Source organism: Dermacentor variabilis, chromosome 6 (genome assembly GCF_050947875.1).
Source record: "Dermacentor variabilis isolate Ectoservices chromosome 6, ASM5094787v1, whole genome shotgun sequence".
In the NCBI taxonomy this organism is placed as follows: Eukaryota; Metazoa; Arthropoda; class Arachnida; order Ixodida; family Ixodidae; genus Dermacentor; species Dermacentor variabilis.
The window spans coordinates 66141357-66155689 of record NC_134573.1 but is presented as its reverse complement, the minus strand read 5'-3'; the positions used below and the strand labels follow the sequence as shown (position 1 = coordinate 66155689).

The 14333-nt window shown below is 45.3% G+C and overlaps 1 protein-coding gene across 1 annotated transcript in view; it reads right to left on the bottom strand.

The window, feature by feature from the left end:
• Positions 1-14123, bottom strand: part of LOC142584827 (potassium voltage-gated channel subfamily KQT member 1-like) — a 528313-nt gene extending 514190 nt beyond the window's left edge. Inside the window, exon 1 of the mRNA XM_075695111.1 lies at positions 14054-14123. The gene's annotated coding sequence lies outside the window, so the exon portion shown is untranslated. The remainder of the gene's footprint in view (positions 1-14053) is intronic.
• Positions 14124-14333: the final 210 nt, after the last annotated feature.

Below are 14333 nucleotides of genomic sequence, written 5' to 3'. Positions count from 1 at the left end.
ATATAGTCGCAATCCAGGAACGGGCCGTCAAGAATGTATGGAATCAGTACGTCGTCTATGACTGCCCTGCACCTTTCAGCGATGAACTTACCTTCAAGGTGTATCAGTGGGCGTCGCACAACGCTTAGTAAAAAATACCGGCTCATTTCACGCAGTAACGATGAGATCGGCGCACTGCAACTGACAGTAGAACGCTTATCGACAATGCGGCCAGCGCGCGCCGCCGTAGGAGATGACGCCGTTTAGGACCCCGCCCCTCGAGCACCTGCGCCTGCGCGATCTGCTGCTGCCGCCTGACTCAAGCGCTCCCTGCATTGCGATGCAATGCGCTCCGAGTTTTCCCTTAAGTTGTGCGTCGCCAAACTCTGAGCCTTCATTGGCGAAACTGCTTTTGACAGCATGCTTCGTTTGTTCTTTCGAAAGGCCGGAGTGCGCGTGCACGTATATTTTTTCACTGTGTGTGCTACCATAATAAGCATCGTCCTTCGATTAAAACGTCCACGCACACACGCGTAGGCACACACCGTGCGCGGTAAGAAACGTTCCCAAACACGCGCAGTGCAAGAGGCAATAGAGGCGGTGCGAACGAGAGATGGGAGAGGGGTACCACCCGCTAGTTGAATTTGCCCCGCATGCGGCGCTCTCAACGCCGGCGCAGCAGCGCCGCTCGCGGTGCCATTCTGGTCTATAGCCAAGCAGCCACACGAAACGTATAGGCGCCACTGTTTAGAAAATGATAGGTTTGTGGTTATCCCTGGCAGCCTCCAAATGACAGGTTCCTTTTCTCTCTCGACGTGGAAAGACAACCATAAGTGGATCCCAACGGGGATCGTTTGTCCCGTCTTGTGGCGAGAGAAGTTTGAGCGAAGGCGTGGCAGCGCATTCGCTTGGTCTGCAGTTGTTTGCTGGACGATCGGTTGTTGGATGCATGAAAGGATTGTTTGAGATTTGCAGAAAACCTCTTTTTATTAACCCTTACCTGTTTATTTAATTGTTATTAGTTGTACTTAAAGCGATGCTGATGGCTGCAGGTGCCACCGGCTCTTCTTGTTCTCCATGGTGGTAATTTGTGCTCAAAAGTGATTATTTAACAGTAAGAATGATTCGAAAAATACAGTGATATCAGTTTTAAAGTCCCGGTACCAAACAAATGTTTCTGCGAGTTAACAAAATACCATTCTTTTTGGACAGGTGCAAATTAGGTCCCTCAGAAATTCCACATTGAAAGTACAATACGTAGGAGCACGGAGGGCCACTGAAGTAGCTCCGGAAACGCGAAGACACTAAGCAACGTAGAGAGAAGAATATCTTTGATTATATAAGAATTATACTTACATCGAAGAATGCAAGAATGAAAGCTATCACCGTGTAGTTTTTTTTTTTTTTTTCACGAACTCGCCTGGAGTTTCTGATTTCTATAGAAACTACTATCAAGTGAGCAGCACTGTGAGGTAACGTTTTTTATTGTCATGAATAGAAAGCATTTGCGAACAATACTTGTCACCTATCCAAATTATGTATAGTCTGGTTATTCAACAACAATAAATGCGATATTAAATGCACATAGAACCGACATACTTATAATACCAAGAGCTGAATGCCAACCTTTAGTTTCTTTAAGCTTGTGCAGTATGACATGCTCTTCAAAGGAACATTTAGCTAGTCAAAAATAACTTATTACTGAAACATTTTTCACTAATTATGAAAAAAATGTATTTGCATGGCACAATGCAGTAGGCAGACATAACAGAAACATTTTAAATTCTTTGTCGAGTTCCTGGTTTTGCGTACTACCGTAGCCTGCGTAAATTTCTAACTATTGCTAGTTTTACGGGCAGCCTTCGAAAATTGTTCCCGTTCAGTGCTTTCCACATTTTGCTTTAGAAAAATCTCAAATGCGGTTTGATGTTTATAGCAGACAAGCCAGAATCGCCAAATTGATAAAAATAATTTTTGTAGTACGTTTTACCTCTCCAATTCAGCGTCAATTGTATTAGTGCTGAACAGAAAGTCCTTGCTTCCCGACGCCGTTGCAACGACAGTATTTACGAACGCTTATTATCCTTCCCAATTCGTTTATATTCCCTATAGCCGCATTCGCACCCTACTGTGGTCATTTTTGCCAAAACAAACGAAGCAATCTTAGCTGTGCACAAGCACAAAAGACTGCAACGTTCTTTTGTGTCTCACATTTCTTACGAATACTTGTGATTCTCTTAACGGCAACATATTGCTTATAGTGAAAAGTATACATCCAGTGGTGGGTGCACGCATTTCAGGTGACGTCGTAGACGCATGCCGCTCTAATTTTTAACCATGCTTGACACGACAGTCGCGACTGCCTGAGATCTTTCTGTGCAAGCACCAAAGGGTATATGGCGCTCTCTTTCGATCCACCCGCCGAGGCAGCGCAAAGGCTTCTCTGCTGAGAAATCGTGGCGTCCAACGCGGCCATGGCGGCCGCATTCCGAATGGGGTGCAATGCAAGAATGAATTGCTGCCTCTGCGGGTGGATCGAAAGAGAGTGGCATATACCCTTTGGTGCTTGCACAGAAAGATCTCTGGCAGTCGCGACTATCGTGTCAAGCATGGTTAAAAATTAGAGCGGCAAGCGTCTGTGACGTCACCTGAAATGCGTGCGCCCACCACTGGATGCATACTTTTCACTAAAAACAATATGTTCCCGTTAAGAGAATGACAAATATTCGTGCTTTAGGCGCACGTAAAGAAAGCTAGGTGGTCAAATATAACCCGGAGTCCCCCACTACGGCGTGCATCATAATCAGATCACAGTTCTGGCTCGTAAAATCCGTGCGTGGGGCGTAAAATGCGTGGGCCGAAATGAGCACGCACACACGCGCGCGCGCGCGCACACGCACACGCACGCACGCACGCACGCACGCACGCGCGCACGCACGCGCGCACGCACACACACACACACACACGCACGCATGCACGCACACGCACACGCGCACGCGTTAAATAAGAAACAATGTCAATTCGTGATTTCGCTTGACTTCACTTGCTGTATATGACAAGTGCGGCATGCATGCATCTGCAAAACGCCGTCGATGTGTTCAATCTGCACTTGATTTCTGTGCTGTTGAGCGTATAGGGGCAACTTTTCTCGTGGAAGGGCGTCTCATTAACACGGCGTTCGCTTGAACCACTAGTTAAAGCGCTATCAACGTAGTAAAACATGCTTCCTGGCTTCGGAAATAAGTTCTTTTGAAATAGGCGTCCGTTTCATAGTTTTCTCTTGCTGCTTCCTAAGTAACGAGTTTATGGTAGCCGCAATAGCGTCGTAATAAAATCGGAAACGTTAGTGATTTGGGTCCACCAAAATTGGTTTTTAGGTTGGTCACTTGCACACTGCACCGCTCGTCAAATATTTCCGAAAAAAAGCTCGAGTCCTTTTTCTGAAGCTCGTAACGATAATTTGCCTTGAAGGAGCAGAACTGCGAGCGGAAGCGCGCGCTCGGCAACTGGATTCGCACTCAAAATCTTGCGAGGGAAAGAAATTTATGATGGATATATTGACCTAAATACTGCACACTACCCATCATGCAACCGCGGATATTTTTCTATTGTTCGCTTTCAGCGCAACCATTCAATCTTGCCAAATAACTAAAAGCGGTGGTAGCCTTGATATTTCTTTCTTTTTTTATTTTTCACGGCTCTTCTAGGAAGAAGCGTCCGCCATCCAGCCACGCGCCGCCTTAGTCGGCAAATAAGTCGTTTGCGTGCTGAAGGATCCCCGGAGGCCTCGATAAAAGCCACAGCGCAGTCGTAAAACAGATTAGACGCCACCGACCGAACGAAACAAAACACAAAACCATGACCAGAAACCGATAAGCAAAATTTCCGCTTTTACTTCAAGATGCTGCCCGATAGCACTAAAAGAGCGCGATGACGCGCGTAAACTCTTTGATTCCTCTGGCGCCTCATATATTAGTCCGGAAGCGCTCGTCTTATCGCCAGCAATATTTCAGCGCAACGTTATCTATTTTATTTTGTTTTTAAACCACCCCATAGAAGTTTTGCTGGCCTACTTTCTTATTTTTGTTCGAGCTTAAAGTCGGGAACTTTGAAATTGCCGATAATTCTTGCTCACGATAAAGTAGTATATGCTGTGGCGTGTGACGACTGTCCTTAACAATTCGTCGCATGCTTAATTTCAATGTGAAAGTATTGTATGTCCCGGGACACAGATAATCTCGTGTGATCAGGCGGTGGTACGAAAAGTGGCCGATGCAAGGAGATGAGTCACATTTGTCAGGGAGGCTCCCGTAAACAATGTAAATTAGTGGCTTTGAAGAGAAAATTTGGCTCAACTGGGTGTTGGTGGGAAACGAACCCGGACCTCCCGGGTGTGAGACGAGTATACGCTTCCCCGACGCCACAGCGACTCCGGGTGTCTGGCTGACTAAAGGCGTGGCCTAGTGAGTGCGTCATTGTACACGTCACGTGCGACGTCAGAGTAGGGTGACGTAAGGTGAAGGGAATTAAGGCGCACTAAAGGGAACGAAGGTGAATTAGAGGGGATCGCGGTTGGTTAAAGTGGAGTTAGGTAGAGTGAGGCTGGATGTCGCATTTACCGTTGGACTTCGAGGAACTGCTTGCGTTAGGTGAGATTTATGAAAGTTTAATGGAATGGAAACCTTTATTGGGGTCGATAGGAACGTGCACTGGCACGTAGAGGGTCACTCCCACGTCGGGACAGAAAGACCTAGCCTCTCCGCCACGTCTCGGGCTCGTTGGAAACAAAGAAATAATAATAATAACTCAAGTTCTCCTACATCAGTCGCGTGTGGGTTCCAGTGAACGTTACAGTGTTACGGGTAGAATTGGGCAATCACAACATGAACTCGTAGCTACTTGGCTATAACCTTTGAAGGGTTGCGGCCCCGGTGATCAATGAACAAAGAAAAAGGACAGCGAAGAACGGAACGTAAGCACGTTGTAGTAATTAAGAAATCTTTAATGGTGATAACTTAGAGAAGTCGTAATGCTTTTACATTCCAATAACGTAAGTATACTTAAGTGACTGTCATTATTTTTGCATTTTGCTCAGGCGCAATACTGTCTTATGGCGGTTGAATCCGATACGACCAGTTCTCCTAAGTCGATGACGTAATGAGCCAGGTCGTCCTTCGGTTATGTCAGCATTGACACAACGCCATGGAAAGCAAGTCGTAAGCGGATACGGCGGTGGCACATCCTCTAGGTTCCGGGAAACATTAGCGAGATTGCTGCAGTGAGGGCTTCCGATTTCGGTTCGTTTATTTAGCTCAATTTCTGTGTAGGTAGGTATATGGCCCCTTATTAACACTACGAGTGATGTCTTCGTGTTCTGTATATATTCGCGAAACATTTATTCGTAAGTCAATGACTAATTTATTGACTGATTGTTCTGAAAAGTAATAAAAAATATTATTAAAATAAAACCAACTAAAATAAAGCGCACTCGAGTTTTATAATGCAACGCAAAAGCTACTACGGTGGGTTAAATTCTCCCTGCAACAAATATACGAATAATATATGCAAATAGGAATATAATACGAAATAAAGCGAATAGCTTGATAGGAGCTTCCGGGCCTTCGCTTACATAACAATCACCGTTGATGGTTGCTTCCATCTCTGCACAACTTATTCTGTATTATTTTACGCAGCTTAGCACCCACATAATGCATGTACGATGGTTGTTCTAAATGCATGCGCACCCAATCTTAATTTCTGCCCAGTCGTATTCTTGTACGGCGTTGCGCCCTTATAATGGGCGTAACGTCAAGCGCCAATATCAACTTTGCCAATGCCTCCGCCCCGTTGTCAGACTAAACGCCGCACGCAACAGCTGCGTCACATCAGGGAGGAGCTTTTCGCCGATCCTTGCACGCGTAATCATGCGAACGACAATTGACATTTCGACTCGGTGACAATGTGTAGAAATAAGGCTGCCTCTAACTTTCGAATACAAACATACTCACTTACCGCAGTCAGCGAAAAGTTTATTCAATTTCAGTTAATTGCGAGGCTGACAGCGTTAATTATTATATCACTTTGTGTCCCCCTGGCCACATAACTTATTTGCACAGGTGGTCATCACGTGCCTCCCACTGCCTAATTTCAAGAAAACCATAAAGTTTAATTTTGAACACCCGGTATAATGTCGCAGCACATGGGTTGTATACTGGGTGTCCCAGCTAACTTTAGCCAGAGTTTTACAGAAATATGCAAATGCCACGTAGCTGAACAGAACAAAGGCAATGTTGTTTGCTGTCGCTTGAAGATGCTCGAACAAATTTTTTTCTTTGCGCCTATTTATTTAATTAGTCTTAATAAGTTAATCAAATTCTCAAATCTTATAATTATATGAAAAGTGTCAATGAGAAAATTGTAGAACTACACGAAAAACTCCCGATGCAGCTTTCCGTTGCTACATAAAAGCATTTTTCCGAGCGTGAAAGAAGCCGGCGAGTGGCAGGCAAAGTGCCTCGAGCGGCCAGTTGTGCGGCAACTTCGCGTGCATTTGCGTGCCTCTTTTCCGTCCGCTCGGAAAAAACACTTTTATGTAGCACGCACCGAGCAACGGAAAGCTGTGTCGGGAGTTTTTCATGTCGCTCTACAATTTTCTCATTGACAATTTTCATCAACTTATAATATTTGAAAAGTTGATTAATTAACTAAAACTAATAATTTAGTTAGGTGGAATGAAAATTAAATAGTTTGAGCATCTCCAAGCGACGCCAAACAGCATTACCTTTGTTTTGTCCAGCTATACGTGGCATTTGCAAAATCTTAAATTATCGCTAAATTTAGCTGGGACACCCTGTATCATAAGGAGCGGAGCAGTGAGAGGCTCCGTAAAATTTTTCTCTACCTGAGCGTTTTCTATCGATGAAAAAACAAATATCATTAGCATAACTGCAGCACAAAGCTACGAAGCATTTGTAGCTTTGTGCCGCAGTTGGGCGGGTGACAGTTCCCTTTTTCCTTGATGTTCCTCCCCCTTGCGGGCTTACACGCAACCGATACGCCTTATCGCAGGCACATAAGGCAACGAGGGCGTTGCTGCAATAATTGAGGTCTACAGGTCTCTGCGACTTTCTTGTAGGTTTGGCACGCACCTCTTACGGTGCGCGTAGCCAGCTCACTCTTCCTTGCTTTTTTTCCTTCTTTTCGGCCCTTCATTCACTTCCGCCATTGCAGGGTAGCAAACCGGACGTGCGTATGGTTAAACTCCACGCCTTGTCTTGCTTTCGCCGCACTCTCCTCTTCTATTTGCCGTTTTCTCTCCGTACTCAGCAACTCGTGTGAATAGGCGTGGTAGAATAAAGGGCAAACTTGACCCAACAATGAGTTTGTAGCCTCCTAGCCCACTTTATTGAAGCAGGGACGCAGCAAACGAACGAAGCGGAAGCGGACAGCACCAAATATGAAACAGTACACTGGGAAAAAAATAAACGACAACTCCGCGCTGTGTTACTGCTCTGTGTCGTTTTCCTCTCTGCAACGAGCATACGGCGTCCCTTTATGGCGCAATACTGCCACGCCATACTGAGACAAGGGCCACTGGGAACAAAACTGTTTTTGCGTGGGCTTTCATACGTGAAAGCGTATTATATTTATGTTATTTTCCTTTGCTGTGTGTAACAATGACATGCCTACAGAACCAGTCGTAAGTGCGGTTCCATTGAAGCTGCCGTCCGATTGTCGCAATTCCCGGACATGTGGTTGAGTGGATATCGCGTTTAGCGCTGCAGTAGAACTTAAGGCAACTTACTGAAGCGTTGCCGCGAACCTAATCCATAATGAAGGCAAGCATTGAGGACCTTTCTTTGAACGGTGAGCTAATTTGATTTTACTCATTACAGAGGACGAAAAATATTGTTATTCCAGAGCACGTCTTTGTGAAGTGAAGCTTCAGTGAAGCGTTTAATAAATGGTGTTTAATGGCAATGCGTACAGTTACATTTGCTTTCATGCTAAGCGACGTGTAATCTCGCGTAGGGTTTATTTTTATCACCGCAAAGGCAACAGCTTTAATCTCATGCAATTTCACAGCCAAGCTGTTTATGGCTAGGGTTCGCTGAAATTTTCATACGTGCGAACAAGAACTATCATCATCAGCAATGGTTCGCGCCTTTGTCGTCGTCTTCTTCCACAGCTGGCTCCGACGGCGCTCCTCGTGCCAGCTTTCCCATACTGTCCACCGACCGCACTGGCCCATTGCCAGTTGGTGTGGTGATTTCGGTATCAAATTATTTGCCTAAATATACCGCCCAATGAAAACACGAATGTATATAACGAATGTATAACATAAATGAACGCGATTGTATAAAAATAAATGTGCATGCCTACCTTTCGTCATGATGACCACCTATCAAGATAATAAGTGTGTTCCTGTCATTATTCGAAATTCTGTGTCACCTCTTTGTCCTATGCTACACAGCTTCACTAGTCACCCACTTTCGCATTATGGAATGGCCCAAGATTTTTTAAAATGTTTATTCACTACACCACTCGATCTGTTGAAATGCAATCACTAAATCAGATGGATGAACAGTGTCAGACGCAGTGACGTCATGAGGACGAAGATGACGCACAATGTTTGCTTCGAAGAATCCAGAGTGCCGGTGTGTATACAGAGGAGTTCTGAGCATATGTAACTACATTTAGGAATTCTGTACCACTTGTGGCCAAGAGATCTGCAGAATTGTCATTTCGGTATATCAATCTCTCGGCCCGGTCTACAGCAAAGTATAGATCAAATTCTATTAGTTGCAAAATTTGTCAAGCCTATTCTCAAGTGATGCGAGGATGATCAATTAAATGTTGACTCTCGCAGTCAGCCGTATCTTATTCACCATCTTGACTATCGGTTTTCATTTCTTTTGAAATTACGTTTGCTAATTCAGGTTTTAAGCAGGAGTAACAAAAAATATGAACACTTCACGCACCACGAAAGAAACATTACAGAATCAGTGACAAACTCACAATGTTTCGTGACTAAGGAGGCGAAAAAAAATTACAGGAGTTTCAGATGGAGCGACATGAAAATGCAAAGAAACACGCGTGCATGGACCATAAGCGCGATGCTCTTTATAAGCGCACGACCAAATTGATATAGAGATGATGTAGCTACACCAATACACTTTAAGCTTATTTTTAGTTTCCATAAACTTGTTCCTTTACCTTTTTTTTTTTGCAGTATAGGCCAAAGGAAGTGTAGTAGCCGTTTTAATTTCCACATAAATATTTCCTATCAACAAATTTGTCGATCCAACCAGATTAATAAAATTCTCTCTGAGCAAACGCGCCTACCATTTTATGAGAAAAGGAGCGCAGCTAAGTGTTTGCGGAGGAAAATGTGAGATGGGCATCTTTTTTTTTTTTTCAAGCGAAGCTTTCTTTGCGAGACCTCCCGGAGTTTCCTTACCATGGCTGCTGCTGTCTCGACGAATAGCTCAAGCTTGAAAAAAAATAACAAAACATCTTCAACAACGCGCCCGACGGTGGGTTCGAACCTACGTCCCCCGGCAGAGCAGCCAAACGCCACAACCGAAGCAACAATCGCAAGTGCACTTCTGTCACGTCAAATCCAACTATTGCTCTTTGAGATAATTGCCGCGTGCCGATGGCCTTGACACAAGAGACGCAGGCACGAAATGCGCGAACTTAGAATAACACTTTATTAACCACTTCATGATAGCTTCGCATCGCATAGATTCAAAGATATGCGTTGGATACGCATATATATATAAATTTTTTTCCCCAGTAAGAAAAAATAATATGCGCTCGGGTTCGGTTATGCAGTTCAATTACACTTCTACTAGTCGCTATCGCACTGTTCTAGTCACTAAAGAGCTGTAAGACTAGCGGCTGTCCAAGTCGCTTTCCGAGCTGTTATTAGTGTCGTGCGATCATTTCGTTCCTTCAATTTCCCGTTTTTCCGTTTCCCGTGAACGAAACTACACTATTGAGAGTTTATTAGTTTTTCGTATTATTCCTCAGTTCTTCATAAGTTTTCTTCTATGCAAACGCTCTCCTTTCGCGCAGAAGAGACATGTTGCATGTAATACCTAAGCAGCATGCACACGCAAAATTGCATGTGAATAAGCGCCTAAATAATCTTCGGCTTGACGTCAATCCGAGCAGCGTCGTTTAATCTTGTTTTTCATCTATCGTTTCGTTTACTCAGTGCAAACATACTGCTCTTCATTTATTTATTTTTTTTGCCCGCATTCCTGCTTTGACGCGCGTAGCTGAGAACACTAACGTCATTCCGCCATATGAGGGCTTTATTTCAGAATGTCGCGTCTCCAGTCCAAACATTCGCGTTTCATATATGCCTCCCAAACATTTCATTCACGTCGGTGATCCGCTTTCCCGATATTCCCGTCAAGTATTGTTTAGAACAAAGAAGCGCGACCTGTCAAAATGTCGCGCACGCTTTGTTTGCGTCTTCTTCTTCGAAAGACTCTTCAGTGCGATAAATAGGGGGCGCCAAAACGTGCCTCCGCCAGTTTTCCGTGGATTTAGCGAAGACGTCGACGCTAAGCTGCAGACAGGTGCCAGGTTACCGTATACGAGCCCTCTATCGCGGAGTGTTACGCAGCAAAAGCTTGAAAGCAAATGACTGAATTTGATAGTAGCTAAAGCAAAACAAAAAGAAATACCACATTTAGGTATTGGCTCTTTACAGGAGTAAAGCTCGCATTTTAACGAATTCTAAGACTAAAAAACATGCAAATCATAACGTAGATAATAAAGAAAATTACATAGTGCGAGAAAGTTTGAGTAATGAGCATCGAAAACATGTTAAGCAACCCCAGGTGGTAAAATTAATACGCAGCCATTCATTATAACGCCTCTGATAGCATTGTGGGGTTAAGGAACGTTAAACCGGAACATCGAATGAAATAATAATAATATTTGGGGTTTTACGTACCAAAACCACTTTATGATTATGAGGCACGCCGTAGTGGAGGCCTCCGGAAATTTGGACCACCTGGGGTTCTTTAACGTGCACCTAAATCTAAGCACACGGGTGTTTTCGCATTTCGCCCCATCGAAATGCGGCCGCCGTGGCCGGGATTCGACCCCGCGACCTCGTGCTCAGCAGCCCAACACCATAGCCACTGAGCAACCACGGCGAGTCCGAATGAAGTAACCAGATTAAATATGAACCTAATGAACTCAATCTCTGCAAAACCCAACCACGAAATCATGTGGACATGCAGCGGTATGGTTTATTTCACAAAGCGAACCACGTTTGCCAGTAATGCTAGTCAGTCCACCAGCATTAGTAGCTAAACACGACTACTTCATCGCTTCTATTGCAGGACGGTAGCAAGTGCCATGACTCACAACAGGTTTCTCGCGTCTCAATCGGTCACTTCTATGCAGGGAGTAAAAAAGCTAGCTGACGGCGTAAAAATTAAGGCGCCCACCTCAGAAAGACAATCACTACAACAATAGAGAAAAAAAAACCAATAAGCCCTTCTGGAAATTACTGATTAAAGACATTGTGACATTATGTATATATACTTTAAATCGAAAATAAACAAAAGCATTTGGCTGAGCTGAAGTATCGCAAATGAATTTGTCTGTTCTGTTCTTTCTTTCTTTTTTCAGTTCTTCCCGGCCGCCGAAGACACTATGATGAACACCGAGTACTTTGTAAGGTTCTTCACGTTCGGAAAGCAGAACCAAGAGGTAGAAAAATAAAATACGCGACAATCGGAAGCAGTTAACGAGTTTCGTTCGTGTAATATATATATATATATATATATATATATATATATATTTATTTATTTTTCCTGCTAAGCACCCTTTCAATTAGAGCGAATCCTGTTATGATCTTGTAACTCTCGAAGGCACGTCGATTAGGTAGGTACGGCAGTAAAAAAAAAATGAAGAAAAAGCATGCGTCGCCTCCTTCTTTGTGCGGTGGTAGAAGAAGAAAAGACGCATTCGTATCCACTGTAAAAAAGTTCCTGCGAAGTCTCGCAAGTGTGCTGGCGCCGCTTGCGCAACACCGAGAACAGAACAGAAGACCTAGGGAACCTTTCCGGCGTCAGCCCATAGGGAAGCCATGGCTGGACTCACGTTGTACGGCTGCCCTACAAGGTTCCGCTGTCAGCCCTTTGCCAACGGACAGTACGGGTCGAAGGCCACTGCGGCAGCGGTCGGACTGCTGCTACAGCAGTGGCTGCGATTCGCCGCATCCAGTGCGCCGGCGTGATTCGTATTACTGCAATCGATTTCGTCCGAGCGTTATTTGTATTTAGGCGATGCGCACAATTGCGCTAAATTATTCGCCGCGGTGAGCAAGCAGCTACGGCGTCGGTGCTTCTAAGCACGGGGTCACCGGATTGATACCTGTCCGCGGCAAAGCCGCCTGATTTCTGACCCAACAATATAATTCTTACTGTTCCATTCTGTAGACAAGGCCGAAAATAAAGTCTTTCGACAAATATACATCAATGTAGGTATCGCTGCAAGCTGCCGCTTGATCTTTTATTTTTCGGCAAAGCATATTGCGCAGCTGCTTCAAATGACTTCGTGCGCGGAAGACATTATTAGGCAATCTTCTAGCAGCGAGGAACTGTTTGAGGGTGACACTCGACAGTGTTCGCTCGTTTGCGTCCTCCACACGCGGAGAACACGCATTCGTTTACGAAGCCCGCGTCCGGTTTTGTTCGGGATGAGGGTTAACGACGTCACTCCACATGACGATTGGCAGATGACGAAGGAGAGTGGTTCAGGAAGAGCTCGTTTCGCGCAGATTGGCAAGCAGGCCAACTTCCTCCACCTTCCTTTGTAAAATATACGTGTTTATATCGTTGTCATTCGGTTTCCAGACATACTTACAAACGCGTCCCATCTGATACACGGAAGTGGGTATCTGTACGATTTCAGCGGAGTTGCCCTTGATAGTAACACGGGTAACGGTGGCACAGTGCACGACCGCAATGACGTCACAACTCGTGAAATGAGACAGTGTTTTACATATTGTAAATCGGCGTGTTACACATATTTCATCGCTCACTTGGAGCGCTCTGTGACACTGCATGTAGCACACTAAAGATATGATATCATCTCTATATCTTGCTCGCCTTACAACCTTGTAAGCCTTCTCGACTGTTCCGAAATCAGTGTATTGTGTCGTACCTTCTGTACAACATCAATGCTCCTGTGTATGTAGAACCACATCGGGAGCTCGTTTACGCTTCCGAGCTCGCTATCTGCTTCATTTGCGAACTGCTGGCCGCTCTTCCTGTGTCGTTTTATATTTCTTATTGGTACTATGTGAAAAGAATGCAGTCGCCACCCTTGTAATCTGGACTAATGCCCTTTAATTTTCATTCCAGTACTATAAGAAAAATATGTTGAATATCACACATCGCCGCCTTAAGCACTCAAGGCGTGCTAGACAGAATTTTACTAACCAGAGGCCTTGTGATGAGGGAGACGGGCTAGATGAGCTATATAAATAAACACCGCGAGCTTTTCGGTGGCTGCCAGCTGGCTTGGCTGACAAAAGACATTTAAGCTGATCCTTATCACAGGAACAACAACAACAAAAAAAAAAATAAACGAAGGCATTCGCAAATCCGAGCCCTTTGCATTCGTAAGAAAAGCGTATGGAGTGGCAAGACCATGCACGATATTGCAATGGCCGCTCGAGTTTACATGTATTTCTTGTTTCCATTCGGGTCGTGCAGACTTTATGCCACCTACTCAGGCGTTCTCGAAAGCACAATAATTTTTGGTTGGGACATAGTGCATATGCCATGCCTCTGTAAATATTGCGTTCACAACAGGCAACCGCTTAGTGCGTTCCACTGAAAGCACCTCTACCATATTGCGCATCGAATGTCACTCGTGACATTCGAGCCACGTATCGTGCACCAATGTAGCCCTACCCACGAAACGAGGTTATACACAGGTGAGCCACACTTCTTTCTTATTTCTAAGATACTGGCAAATCAAAGACGCCTCTCTACGGGGGGCTGCCGCGGTCGACTGGCGATGCCTTCGTACTCACAGCGAGAGGTGATAGGCGACAGGCCCCCATCCCCTGGGCCTGTCGAGAAAGTTGTGCAGTGCCGTCTGGGCGTGTCGGTAGCGCAGGTCGCGCTGTCGGGCCCGGTAGCTGAGGGGCTTTCCCAACAGCGACAGCCGCGGCTGATGCAGGGCCCCGAGGGCGGCCGGTCGCACGCGCCGCCGACTGCCCGGCGACTCGAGCGGGGCGCGGACCACGGGCAGCGCGAACGACACACCACCGCCACCGTTGCTGCCCCCTTCGGCACCAGCGCGCATGCCGC